Here is a 13,351-nt window from a genome sequence, read left to right on the forward strand (position 1 = left end):
CCCAGGTGGAGCTGTGGGTCAGCAGGTACCCCCAAAGCTCAGCTGTGGACCCAGACAGGGATTTCTACCATGGCAGGTGGGTGGTGGTGTCAGCTATTGGCACAGCCAGTGGGTTCCGGAGCCCTGACATGGAACCTGCCTGGTGGCATCCACAGCTGATGCTGCCACCCTCCTGTTACAGCCCTGCCCGGGTCCACAGCTGATACTGCCACGTCAAGGACTAATGCTGCTGGGTAGAAGTAGTCCCACCTGCCCATCCAGCACTAAGTGGCAGCTGGAGCCACCAGCTGTCTGCAGGCCAGATCTAATGAGTGTGTGGCTATAACAGGGGGCCTTCTTGGGGCCAATTTTCTTGAGGCCCACCCACCCGTTTCTGGGCAAACCGCCCGCCATGCCTTGTTGTTAATTAATTGATGTTAATTAAGCAGGAGGCTGCCCATTTGTTGCCCTGATGCCAGGGGGCACCATCTGCCCCTACACTGCAGGACAAGCCTCGCAGATGGCATCCAGATGTTATCAATATCACTGGCCCTACTCTGGGCCCCAGAATCCTACTGTTTGAACTCCACCTGGATCCCTCCATTCAGGCGACCTATTCTGCCTTCATCCTAGGCAGCATAGCTCCCCAAGCTGCTTTCCCCCTTACGGGTGCAGTCCCCCCAGGACCTTTGGCTACTGGCCCTGGCCCACTTCCAGGGCAGTCGGAGCCCCAGGCCCTCAGCTCTGGGCGTCCCTCGCAGTGCACCCCCGGCCCTTCCAGTCCTGGCCCCAGCACGGACCAGCTGGGGGATGTCAAGACAGGTTTGAGTCTATGGCCCCCCTCTCTCACTGGGGTCCCCCTTCCAGACCCTACAAGGGGGTAACCCACCCAATTGTGGGGGCTAGGGGTTAAGGCACCCCAACCCGCCTTTCACCAGGGTGGTAACTGGCCTGGCATTTCCTGGAGGCTCCCGCGCCACTGAGAGCCCCACCAGGCCGCCCACTCCCGGCAGGGTGCAGTTTTAGGTCATGCCCAGGACCAGGAGCCTCCTGACCATCCCCTACAGCTCCTCCCTTACCTCCAGATGATACCTGCAACCCTGCACTATTGTTGCCTGACCTTCCAGGCAGCAAAATGTCCTGTTTATATGGGCAGCCCTGAATCCAAAATGGCTGCCCTCATCAGGCACCCGCCGGCTGCTGTCTTCAGGCCCTTAAAGTGGCCGGCAAACACAGTGCCCTGCCACAGTGGCCAGCCACCCATGGGCTGGATTGAATCTGTTGGCAGGCTGGATCTGGCCCACAGGCCCACCCCTGCGGTAGGCAGCAGGGTCAATGGGCTGGGGTGCCCAGGCAGTGGGGACGGTTCTGGTGGCAGCAGCAGAGACACTGGCAATGGCAGCTGGATTGTGAAGCGTGGGAGAAATTATCCACTGTGGGGGTTGCCAGGAAGCCAAGTGTGGCCACTGTGCCACGCCATGTTGTCCCTGTCCCACTGCTGTCCAGCCCTGCAGACAATAGCTCCTGGTATGCTTGAGAGCCATGTGCAGGGATAGGGTGAGCTGCGCTCCTCACCAAGCATCATCTCCACTCCCGGGGCAGTGGGACCAGCTGCACACACCACAGCCCAGGCTGCCCCCTGTGCCCCAGGGTCAGGTGGGGCCGAGGAACCTGCCATAGCCTAGATAGAATCACTTGGTGGGCCAAATCTGACCTGAGGGCCATATTCTGCCCACTCCTGGTTTAGAGGAAGTTGTCTCTACTCCTCTGTGTTAAGACCTGCTGTGCACATTTGAAACTTCATGTCCTTGGTCTGTGGCAATCAGTGATGGAGGGAAAGGTATCCTTGGGTGTCCTTGTGTCCAGTCTTTGTCATCACACACAGCCTTCTGTCCAGCTCTGACTCGAGTGTAATTTTATATTTGCACAAATACATGTCTTGTCAAACGTCCCACTAGCTGGGGAGCCCATGGAATCTTTCTTCAGTTCTTTTCCCTTTTGCAAGTGGGTATTTGTCCAGCAATCTTGAAGCTGTTATACCAGATATTGCCTACAAGTCAGGAACTCCTGTGTGGAGGTAACAGGGTCTGATTTGGCTTTGTTCTGTTCCTCAGGCTCAGTTATCATGTTTCGATGCTTGATTGATTATATTCAAGTAAACATCTTTGTGGTCCTGGTTGTACTTTCAGTGCTGTGAAAACACCAAACCTGGGCAAGTCTGTGGTCCCCAGGCTGCAGTGCAGAGGGCAGGGGTCAGGCTGTCCCCAGCATCTGGGCTTGGCTAGTCTCATCACAGGGCCAGGAGGGAATTTTTCCCTCCTGTTGCTGTGGGTTTTCACCTTCCTCAGCAGCATTGGAAGTCAGCCACATCTAGAGTGACCACCCATCCCTAATTGGGCAGGACAATCCCAAAATGGGAACATCGGGTTCTGGTCCTGAGCTGCATGACTCTGGGACAGCATTTGTCCTGGATTCGCAGTATTATGAAGGGATCCTGGTTTTCTGTTCACCATGGAAGAATGTGGAAAATGGCAGGTTTCCCCTTGCAGGCTAGCAGAGTTCCAGGTCAAGGGGCTGTGGGGAGCAGGTCACAGGAGGCACCCCGTGTGTGTGTGCCAGGAATACAGCCCCATGCAGTGGTGAAGAGCAGCTCCCACAGCTGCCTGCAGGTAAGTCTAATGGGGGGAGAGATAGAGGTCCCTATGGTGAGGGAGGGAGTGGGGTAGGGTTGGTGGCTGGGGCTGGGGACACTGCCCAGCAGGAGCAATGCACAAGGCCCAGGGCAGGAATGTGCAGCCACAGGGCAGGAGCCACAGGTGGCTTGCTGGAGAGGAGGAGGGCAGGGAGCTCCCTGCTTGTGTGCACACTCCTGGGGAGGATGGCATGGGGGCATGTGCTCCACAGAGCTGTGCATGGGGTGGGGGAAAGAGGTGAGCTCAGGGCTCCCTGCCCTGCTGTCCTGCCCTTGGTAACTTTGCACTGGCTGTATTGCCATGGCAAGGTGCCCGCTACCCACCTGCTGGTGGTGTCGAGTTGTGCCCCTTGCTGCAGCTGCACAGCGGGGCTCATTGTGGCAATGCGGCAAGTGTGAGGCTCCCGGGGGCAGGACAGCAAGGTGGAGAGCCCGGAACTTACAGCAGGCAGCCCATATCCACTCCCATGAGCTCTGCTCCAGCTGTGCTGTGTGGGGGAGGGAGAGAGGAGATTGACATGTGTCTCACCTTTCAGTTTGTAAAAGGCAGTCACTCTACTTGCAGCCCAGGCCAAGATGTAGCCTGAGCTGTGTCAATGCTCTTGCTGTGACTGAATCTCCTGGCTGGAAGGTTTTGCTTCTCTGCTCTGGTCAACCCAATGCTACACTGGGGGTCAGGAAGGGGTTTGAGCCCCCAGTCAGATTGGCATGGGCTGGGGGGAAGAGGCAGGGGTGGCATCCTTTACCATGGGGGCTTGGTCTTCTCTCTGCCTGGGAGCTCTTGAGCGCATTTTAAAGCCCAAACCTCCATGTTTTGGAGGGGGGGAGCAGGGAGCTCCCTGCTGCTGTGCACACACCTGGGGAGGGTGGCATGGGGGCATGTGCTCCCCAGATTATGGGGGCTTGGTCATCTCTCTCCCTGGGAGCTCTTGAGCACATTTTAAACCACCTAGATAAGGCCAGCTCCTCCCTGGCCTTATCTAGGAGGGTTCAGACAGGGCTGGTCCTGTCTTGAGCAGGGGCTGGACTAGATGAGCCCACCTGAGGCCCCATGAAAACCCAGCTCTGCTGGGACTCTTTGAACTCTGTGGGGTCCCATCCCAGCCTGCTGCAGACCTTGAAACACCATGCCCACAGCTCCCTGTGCCCACTGGAGTCTTCAGTCAACGCCTGCCCATGGAGAGGTGGGAAGGACCCCCTTGGCATTAACTGTATGGGGCAGACTCAGATTGTGCTTGGACACCTGAGGCCCAATGGTAGGCCTATTTTGGGACTAGGATCCAGCCCAGGGTCCCTGCCCAACTGTCATGTACAGGGCCTGACACAGGCTGCTTTGTGATGTAGCTCCCATGTCACTCAATTGCCATGGAGACCAGGGAAGGGCAGGGTATAAATTCAAGCCCCCAGTGCCTCTGGTCAGTCTCAGCACGACCCTAGAGACTCAGACAAGGTTTAGATAGAGGATTTGTTTGTTGGATAGATTTAGAGTTAGGAGAAGTGATAGATTAGAGAAAGTAAATAGAGAGTAGTTAGTAGAGTTGTAGAGAGATTTTAGAGATAGTAGAGTAGATAGTAGACAGGAGAGCAGATAGGACTAGATAGACAGGGACAGTAGAGTAGAGTAGACAGAATAGGTAACAGACCGTAGAGAGATGATAGGGAAGACCCAGGGCTGCAACTCCAGCAGAGCAGCAGGGTGAGTAATTGGAGAAACGAGTCTCAACTCCGGCCACAAAGGGAAGCATCAACCTGGTGCCAGAGCCGGCACCCACTGCTGCTCAGACCAGAGCTTGGGTCCCTGGGGCCTCTCAGTCCCAGCACCTGACTGCTCACTCCCATCTCTTTTCCTCCATTTCAGACCAGCTGCTCCAGTCCAGGTGTTAGGGGGGGACAATTAAGGAACTGTCCAGTGCAGGTAATAGGCTGACAACACTTTGGAGTTTTGCAACAAGGTGTGAGGCTGGCATGGGAGTACCAAAGGGCTGCTGGTGCTCTGGTCTCCTGCTGGTGTGGGGAGACTGTGTGCTAGTGTTGCTGGCTTGGGGCTGCTCTTTTCCCACTCCCTGCACTCTCAGCTCTGCAGCCTGGGGAACACTCAGAGTGACTGGCCCTATCCCCCAGTGACTACCTCTGGGGAGGGGGCTGAGGATGAACCCAAGCCCTCTAGGGCCCCACTCCAGGGGGCCTCAGATGAGGCCCAAGCCCTCTGGCCCAGCTGAGTGTCCCTTGACACCATCAGGGCAGGAACCAGGGGAGGCACAAGGCCTCCTGAGCTCTGTGACCATGGCTGTGGTCTGTGGTAGGGGCATGAGCAGCCAGAGTCCTCCTGGGCCCGCTGTACACTTGGCAGTGGAGGATCGATGAGGCACAGGGGCGGGAGGGGGTCATGGCCCCCAGGTGCTGGGCGCCAGCCGGGCCCTTCAGAGTTCTTATCGCACAACGTGACTTTATTGCTACGAGAAGGGTGGGGAATGCAAGCATTGGTCCCCGGGCGCTGGAGACCCATGGTACGTCACTGACACCCGGGAATGAGCTGAGCAGAACTTCCCTGGCAGCAGTGATACCACTGGCTCTTGCCTGGTCTGCTGGGGCTGTCTCTTGGTGATTGGGTGGGTGGGAGCTCCAGGACCTGGGTGCTGGGTCAGCGTAGGGCTAGAAGGGCCCCACAGGTTCCTCATGGGTGCAGGGAGCAGCCCACAGGCTGCTGGGGGGTGGTGGGGAAGGGGTCCCGGGGGACTTCTGCTGAGAATCTTTTCTTCTCCTTCAGCTCCCCCAGTTGCAAACATGTAGAGGAACTGGGGTGCAGCTGGCTCCCCAGCCTCCTCCTGACAGCCATAGGTCAATCCAGAGACCCATCTGGGTGCAGGCCCCACTCCGTGCATACCTACTTTGCTGCCAGGAAAAAGGTGAAGACACAAGGACAGGCAATGCACCCAGTGGCAAGAGCCAGGTGAGTGGCTGTGAGGCACTGGCAGAGCCGTGCCCTGCGCCTGAGACAGGGCAAGGATGACTTGCTGACTATGGGGTGACATGGGGCTGCTGGAGCTCTTCCCACCCCTGCCTACTTCCTAATGAAGCAGGGACCCCAGAGCCACAGCCTCTGCCTGCACCTTGGGGAGTGGGCGTGGGGGATGAACCGCACCCTGAGTCCTGCCCTGTACAAACACTGGCCCTGGCCATGGGAACTAACCCAGTCCTGGCCCAGGCTTCCCTGTGCCCTGCCCTAGCTGAGCAGCCTGAAATCCTCTCCTCAAAGGGCCCTGGGTCCCCAGGCACCCTGAGAAGCCAGGCTAGGACTCCTCTGGCTCCTGCCTCTGAGCATTTCCTAGCATTAGTACCTCTGGTATCTGTCAGATAGAGAAGGGGAAACTGAGGCACAGATTATGGATGGTTTTGTCCGCAGGCCCCTGGTTTGTGGACACGTATGTGCTTGCAGGGTGGTAGCATGGGCACACCCATGTGCCCTGAGGAGGAGTCTCAGGTACACAGGTGTCCATCAGGTGGGATGTGTGGGGTGGAGCATATACTTGTGTACATGTGCCCATGAGCCCATGCTGGTGGCTGGCATGTGTGTGCAGATGGGTAGGGCTATGTCCCCAGCAGGCACTCACTGTTCCCTGCGCTGACCCCCCTGTCTTTCCCTCCCACAGCCACTCCACCCAAAGACACCAAGGCACCAACAGGAGCTGCCTAGAATGGCTGTGCAGGAAGTGATAGGTTTCCCAGCTGGCCATGTCTCTAGGGCAGGGGTGGGCTGTATCCAGGAGCTGGGCCTTCCAGGTGGCATCCCAGTCAGGCTCCTTGCCCTACGGGGCCAGGGGCATGAGGGCCTCAGACCCTCGGTCCCCAGGGGAGGGCACTGCTGGTGTGGTGACTTTTCCCTCTCCTTCTGTCCTAGGGCCTCAGCAGAAGCCCCCAGAACAGGGACCAGGCTGAAGCTATAATAAAGAAACCTGCAGGCCAGAGAGACCTGGCACTCTGCCCATGCCAGCAGGGCTTGGCAAGACCAAAGGACTGGCTGCAACCTGTCCTGCAGCCTCTTGCATTCCATGTAATACTTGCTGCTCCAACCCCTGACATCCTTCTGGTGGCTTGTACGCCGATATGCTGGGGCAGCGCATGTGCCATGTATATACATGTGGGGGACAGCAGTTGTGTACATGTGTATATGTGCCTGTGAGCCCGCGCTACTGGCTGGCATGTGTATTCACGCATGTGAGGCTGTGTCCCCAGCAGGAGCTTGCTGCTCCCTGTACTGATCCCCACCATCCTTCTCTCCCACACAGATCCGTCCTGAACCACCCAGGCACCAACAGGAGTTGCCCAGGCTGCCTGTCCTGGGAGTGGTAGGTCTCCCAGCTGGCCATGCCCCCAGGGCAGGGGTAAGCTGTGTCCAGGGGCTGGGGCTGGTAGGTGGGGCCCCCGTCAGGCTCCCTGCCCTACAGCACCCAGGTGCATGAGGGGCTCAGACCCTCGGTACCCAGAGGAGGGCATTGCAGGCATGGTGACCGTCCCCTCTCCTTCCCTCCTAGGGCCTCAGCAGAAGCCCCTAGAGCCGGGACAAAGTGGAGGCTGCAGGAAAAAGACCTGTGAGCCAAAGAGACTCAGCTCCCTGCCCACGCCAGCAGGACCTGGGACCACAGAAGAATTGGTTGCACTCTGGCCTGCAGCCCTTTGCACGCCAGGTAATTCTTGCTGCCCCACCACTGACACCCTTCTGGTGGCCCGTGCACCCATGTGCTGGGGCAGCGCACATGCTGTATGTGTACGTGTGGGGGGCAGCAGTGCATGGTGCTGGAGGAAGGTGACTTGGAGCCTGGGTCTTCTAGTTAGGGCCGTGGAGGATACTTCTGTCTGAGTGTGCAGCTGAGCACCTGTAGACTTGGATTCCTGGCTTCTCCCCTGCCCTCCTCATGGGGTGCATCCTAGAAAGAGAAAGTTAATACGGATTTATTATTGAGTTTCTCTCCCTGTACAAGAACAAAGGGTCACAGCATGAAATGAGCAGGCCATCCATTTAGAATGGACATGAGGCAGTTCTTTTTCACCCACTGGGTCAATTCAAGGGTGGAACTTGTTGCCACCAGATGTGGTGCATGGTGAGAGGTCAGCCAGATTGATGAAGGGATTGGATACATTCTTGGGTGAAAGGGGCACCAGTGCAGTGGGGGAGTCCGGCCAGAATTTCGGCAGGAGGTTCTGGAGGAGGCAGTGAAGGGGCTGCAGCCTGGTGCATGCCAGGTGAGTTTGCACCAGCGTTTCCCTCTGCTTGAAGGGGCAGGTGTCAAGGGTGTCTGTGAACCGCTTCAGGTACAATGGATGCTTGCAATGGGAGGGGGTGCCTGTATTCCAGGAAGAGCTGGCCATTCATGGACACCTGGGGCAGAATGGGCGGAGAGGTGATAGCCAGGCCTTGACGGGGTCAATTGAGACAGGGAGTGGGCAGGTGCTGTGGCCAAGGGGAGCTCAGGCTGCAGTGTTTCCAGCCCCCATGTTAAAAACTCCTGAGTCATCCCTGATTCCGTGCACTGACAAACTAGGGCTGGTTTATTGGCCCCCAGCGCTCCCCCATGTGTCATGCACCCTGGGCTTGGTTATCAGTGCACGTGCTCCTTGTCTTCACACTGAGCTGGGCCTTGCAGTGGGCTCTCCCCCACCCAAGCTCACTACTGTACCTTAGGACCTCTCCCCACCACTGCCCACGCCATCCCCTGCATGCTTTACCCAGATGGCTCCAGTCACAGTTTATCAAGGGGTGCCTAGCCCCTTCCCAGGGAGATGCTGGAGGAAGATTCCAGAAAACTTGTTCAACCATTTCCATTGGGTGGAGAGTGCATCAGAAGCTGTAAAACAGACCCCTGAAGCCCACTGGCAGCTCAGGGACAGAAGGGAGGTCAAGTGATCACGCCACATGATCTGGGCTGGAACTAGAGATCGCCCCTGCCAGCGCCAGCTGTGGGTAGCTCCCCGGGAGCCACTGGGCTCAAGGGTGGAGCAAGGCCTTGTCTGCACAGGAAAACTGTCTCTGCCCAACAACTGCCCACCACAGGTAGATTTGGATCACATGGTGCAGCTGTCAGGGGCATCCCTCCTCTTTGGATGTGTGTGAGCCCTACCTTGGAGGTGCGAGGCTGACTGCCAACAGATTTGGCAGGGATCAGAGCAGGGAGAAGAAAGCAGAGCAGGAGCTCCAGAAGTGGAAAGGGATTGGAGTGGCACTCAGGGAAGACATAAGGCTTAATGTGTGGCTGTCTGCCAAAAACCTTGGCTTCCACTGGGCTCAGTGCTTTGAAATCTGGGTCCTGTCACCAGCTGAGCACCAAGCATCTGCCTCTTCTCTTCCCAGGATGCTCCCACACCAGGGTACCACCCCACACAAACCAGGCTTCAAGCGCCCCAGGCAACCACATGACTAGAACCAACTGAGCAGGCAAGGCTTGAAGAAAGAATGTTGGAAATCAGCCCAGACAGGATGGCGGGGAGACTCGTATCCAGGTGCTCCCAGTGCAGAGACTGCCATTGCTCTCAGCCTGCTGGTAGTTTCCCCTGTGAGCCAAGATCTCACCTTGTAGCACTGACTCTGGACACTGGCAGTCATCACAAAGCAGGTGCCCAGGTGGAAAGGCACAGTGTAGGCCTGTTCCTCCCCCACCCCCTGGTCTCTGGACATAGTCTACCTCAGCCCTGGGGGCATAGCTGGTTGGGGGACCTAGCATTCCCTGGATGGACATGTTTGGGGTTGTTCTGGGCCTGGCTATCTCAAGGATGACACCCTGTTGTGGGGAAGGATACAGGAGTCAGCCCAGAGGCCACATGCCCACATGCATGCACACCCATGCTAGCCACCAGCCCAGGCTCACAGGGTGCTATGGCAGGCAGTGAAATGGCCACATGATGTCACCAGAATCCAAGGCAGGGACTGAGCAAACTCATGGCCTCCAAGAAGGGTCTGTGCAGGCTGCTTGAGGAGCCACGCACAGAACTCCTAGGCTGAGAGCAGACATCAAATTCTCACAGGACAAAGTCCTTTATGTTTGGTGTCCATGGGTGACTCTAGCATACCCACGCCGGCATCCCCTGAACACTGGACAGCCACAATTCATAGTCACCCACTAATCTTTGCCCACTGTGACTTGATATAATTTTGAGAGCTAGGAGGCTACCTGATTTCTATGTGGCTGTGACCAGATCACTATCATGTGTTTGCTGACCAGGTTCTTCTGCAGGGCTCCTCCACCCCTCCACCCTGCTCCCTTACCTCATGCTGATAAGTTAAGCTATTGCCTTTTAGGGTTTGACTCCAGTAAGGAAACAGAAAATAAGTAAGCACAAAAACTAAACAAACAGAACAAAACATCCATCCTCAGAGGTTATCGGTCCATTCTTCCAAGTGACTCCTTTTGTTTGAAGCATGTACCCAGTTTCAGAAACCGTTGTCCCAATCTGAACATTCAGCATTCTGCGGCCTGGGCTTTTTCTCAGCCCTCATGGTCAGCCTAATTGAATACCCTGGGCCTTTTCCTCAAGGAGCCTCTCACCGAGTTAAGGAGCAATGAAATAAAGTTTATCCACTTAGGCATTTGAACAAAACCAAAACTAGTCCTGCCTTTTTATTTCTCTCCTTGGGGTCCATCCCTCCTTCATTCTGTAGGGCTGGACCTGAGCCTGGCCTCACTGTAGGTGAGGATAGGATTGTCCACCTCCTTCCCCTCTCACATTGCCTCTGTTTACAGGTGCTGTTCCTCACAGCTGCCACCTGGCAGTACTCACAGCTAGCCAATGTCTTGAAGCCTTCTCCCACCTTTCCTGGTTGTTGTGCTCTCCCTGTCTCAACTGTCTCCAGCAACCCCCTCTTAATAATTTTCCTCTATGCCTCCACTCAGAGGGCGATTCAGATTGCCCTTCTCTTCCTCTCACTGGTGGCCAACTTTTGTTTCTGGCCTCAGCCATTCCTGGGCCATTCAGCTTCCCTGTTGCTGGGACAAGAGCTCCTTAATCCTCCTGGAGATCATCAAATGGGCTTTGGCACACCTGAGAGCTGCCAGCATGTCTCCAGGATTGTTTTGCCTCACTGCTGGTGGCTGTGCTCTCCCCTTGTTCCTTGGCCATCCTCTCAGGTGAGTTGGTGATTTTTCTATAATTCCTATTATGCCAGGATCCCACACAGGCACAAACCATTGTCCCATTTTAAGGACCTGAAAAGTACCTGGGGGGAGTTTCAGTCCTGCTAGGCAATAATTACAATAAGCTCTAGTTAAGATAAGGCACCACAAAGGTCCTTGGGAATAGCAGGCTTCACTGACTGTTAGATGACCTGATAAGATGTAGAGCCAAAGTGCTGAGTCACCCTGAGAAACAGGAGCTGAACAAACTGAGGAATAAAAAGTTAAGATTCTCTGGTAAAGACAACAGGGGCACTGTACACATCATAGCATTACCACGTACATGTGACAAAAGTCACTGTGTGACTTAACGGTATCATACTGTACACATTCAAGAGTTTTGAGAATTTGCATCATTGCAAACTAAACTACATCCTGATGTAGCTGGGTTTGCAATGTTGCAAATTGCAATGATGCAGCTATCAGTTCACCCTCTGGCTGTAGGAGAGGTGAGCAGGCTCCACAAAAGAAAAAGATAGGGCCCCTTGCCACTTCTGACTTCAGCAGGCTTCTGTGGCTGGCAGCATGCCTGGGGCCACCCAGGAACAGGCTGGCTTGCCCCTGGGGCAGTGCGGGAAGGCAGGAGGAGGGCAGCTGGTTTGTTGGCAGCCATAGAAGGCACCAGGTTTGGTGCACAGGGCACTGGAAGCCCGGGCAGGCTGTTAGCTGACAGGGTGCTGCCCCAGCTCAGAGGCACCCGATCCAACGCTTCCCTGAGCTCACCTGGGCTTCCAGAGCCCTGTGGACCATTCCTGATGCCTTCTCCAGCCGCCAGCCGACCCACCTGCCTTCCTGCTGCCTCCCTGCATTGCCTCAGGGGCAAGATGGGTATGCTGGCAGCCAGAGAAGGCAACAGAGATAGTGCACAGGGTGCTGGAAGCCCAGGCAGGCTCAGGGAAATATTGGGTTGGGTGCCTCTGAGCTGGGGCAGCCTACCTGGGCTTCCAGCGCTCCATGCACTGTCTCCGCTGCCTTCTCTGGCTGCCAGCAAACCCAGCCACCCTCCTGCTGCCTCCCCACACTGCCCCAGGGGCAAGCCAGCCAATTCTCAGATGGCCGTAGGCATCCTGCTGGCCACAGGTGCCTGCTGATGGCAGAAGCAGTGAGAAGCCCAATTCTTTTTTTGGAAGAGCTTGCATGCCTCTTCTGTGGCTGGGAAGTGAGCTGCCATAGGCCAAGTGGCCCCTGAGCTGTGAGGGACCCTGGTCATTCCTTTCCCAGCAGCAGCACCCCCTGGGGCCACCCAGGCGGGCTGCTAGTGGGCTGGGTGCTGCCCCAGCTCAGGGTTGGGAGAGATTTGGGCTGGGTGCTGTCTCTGAGCTGGGGAAGCACCTGGACTACTAGAAGCCTCCCTGGGAAGCCCCAGGGGGGTGCCGCCACTGCAGAGGGAAGGACCAGGGCCCCCTGCAGTTCAGGGGCTACTTGGCCTGCCGGCAGCTCACCTCCTGGCTGCAGGCAGGCTCCAGCTCCAAGAAAAAAAAAAAAGGGTCAGGCCCCCTGCGTGACAACAAATGAAACGGTTTAGTCATTATTCTATGCCCTAATGTTTCAATTTAGGGGTCACAGAATAAAACCCTGAGGACTAAACCCCGTCACATGTTCAGGTGCACCAAGAGGCCAGGTGGACTCAGCAGGTAGGGAGCTAGAGATGCCTGATCTCAGCAGTGAATAAGCTGGGGATATCAAACTCAGAAGAGAGTGAGCTCTAGGTGCCCAAACTCATCAGCAAGTGAGCTGGAGGCATGTGAACTTGGCAAAAAGATGAGGAAAAACGACATCATGACAGAGACCAAGATAACTGGCATGGGGTAGGGCATCTCAGCTATAAATACAGGAGTTAAAAGGCTCACCGTTTTGTAGTGACTTAGGGGGAGCCAGTGCATATAATGCATTGCTTGCCACTTTCTGGGTGGTGTCACTCTTCTACTGCCAAACTTCCAGCCTCGTGGGGAGCCCTGCAGGCTGGATGACACAGCACCACACTACTGCCCATTCCCACAACCTGAGACCTGTTGACCAGGCCCTCCATGACCAAGCCACAAGTGCACCCCTCAGCAAGTCCCATAGACAAGCACATAGCGGAGCCTGGACAGAGTGGCACCCTGCCCCACAACATCAGCCCACAACCACCCCTTCAGAACCTCCAACACATCCCCGAGCCACCAGCACCACTGGTGTCCCCTGGGTCTCCAGCGCCTGGAGGCCAATGCCTGCATTTGTGCCCCTCCCCCCAACTCAAGCATACCCAGTCTACTGAGAAAGCAGCTTTGAGAAGAACAAACAAACCATCTACAAGAAGATAAGGAGCAAGCAGACACCTTGTCTCAGACACCCTGAGACACCCTGTCTCAGGATGTCGTAAATCAAAGTAACTCCTTACCATCTGTATTTCTAAGCCATGAGGTATGTGGCTAGAGCCAGCTCAACAGCAACAAGGTGATTGGTTAAGCAGGTTGTCAGGGGCACTACAGTCTGCCTGAACTAAATATAAAAGGACAGTGAAGACCAGACCCCGATA

The 13,351-nt window shown here is 56.2% G+C and overlaps 1 pseudogene; it reads left to right on the plus strand.

Moving 5' to 3' along the window:
* LOC112548056 overlaps positions 1–9,087 on the plus strand; it is a 13,973-nt pseudogene extending 4,886 nt beyond the window's left edge.
* Positions 9,088–13,351: the final 4,264 nt, after the last annotated feature.

Source organism: Alligator sinensis, unplaced genomic scaffold (assembly GCF_000455745.1).
Source record: "Alligator sinensis unplaced genomic scaffold, ASM45574v1 scaffold1297_1, whole genome shotgun sequence".
In the NCBI taxonomy this organism is placed as follows: Eukaryota; Metazoa; Chordata; order Crocodylia; family Alligatoridae; genus Alligator; species Alligator sinensis.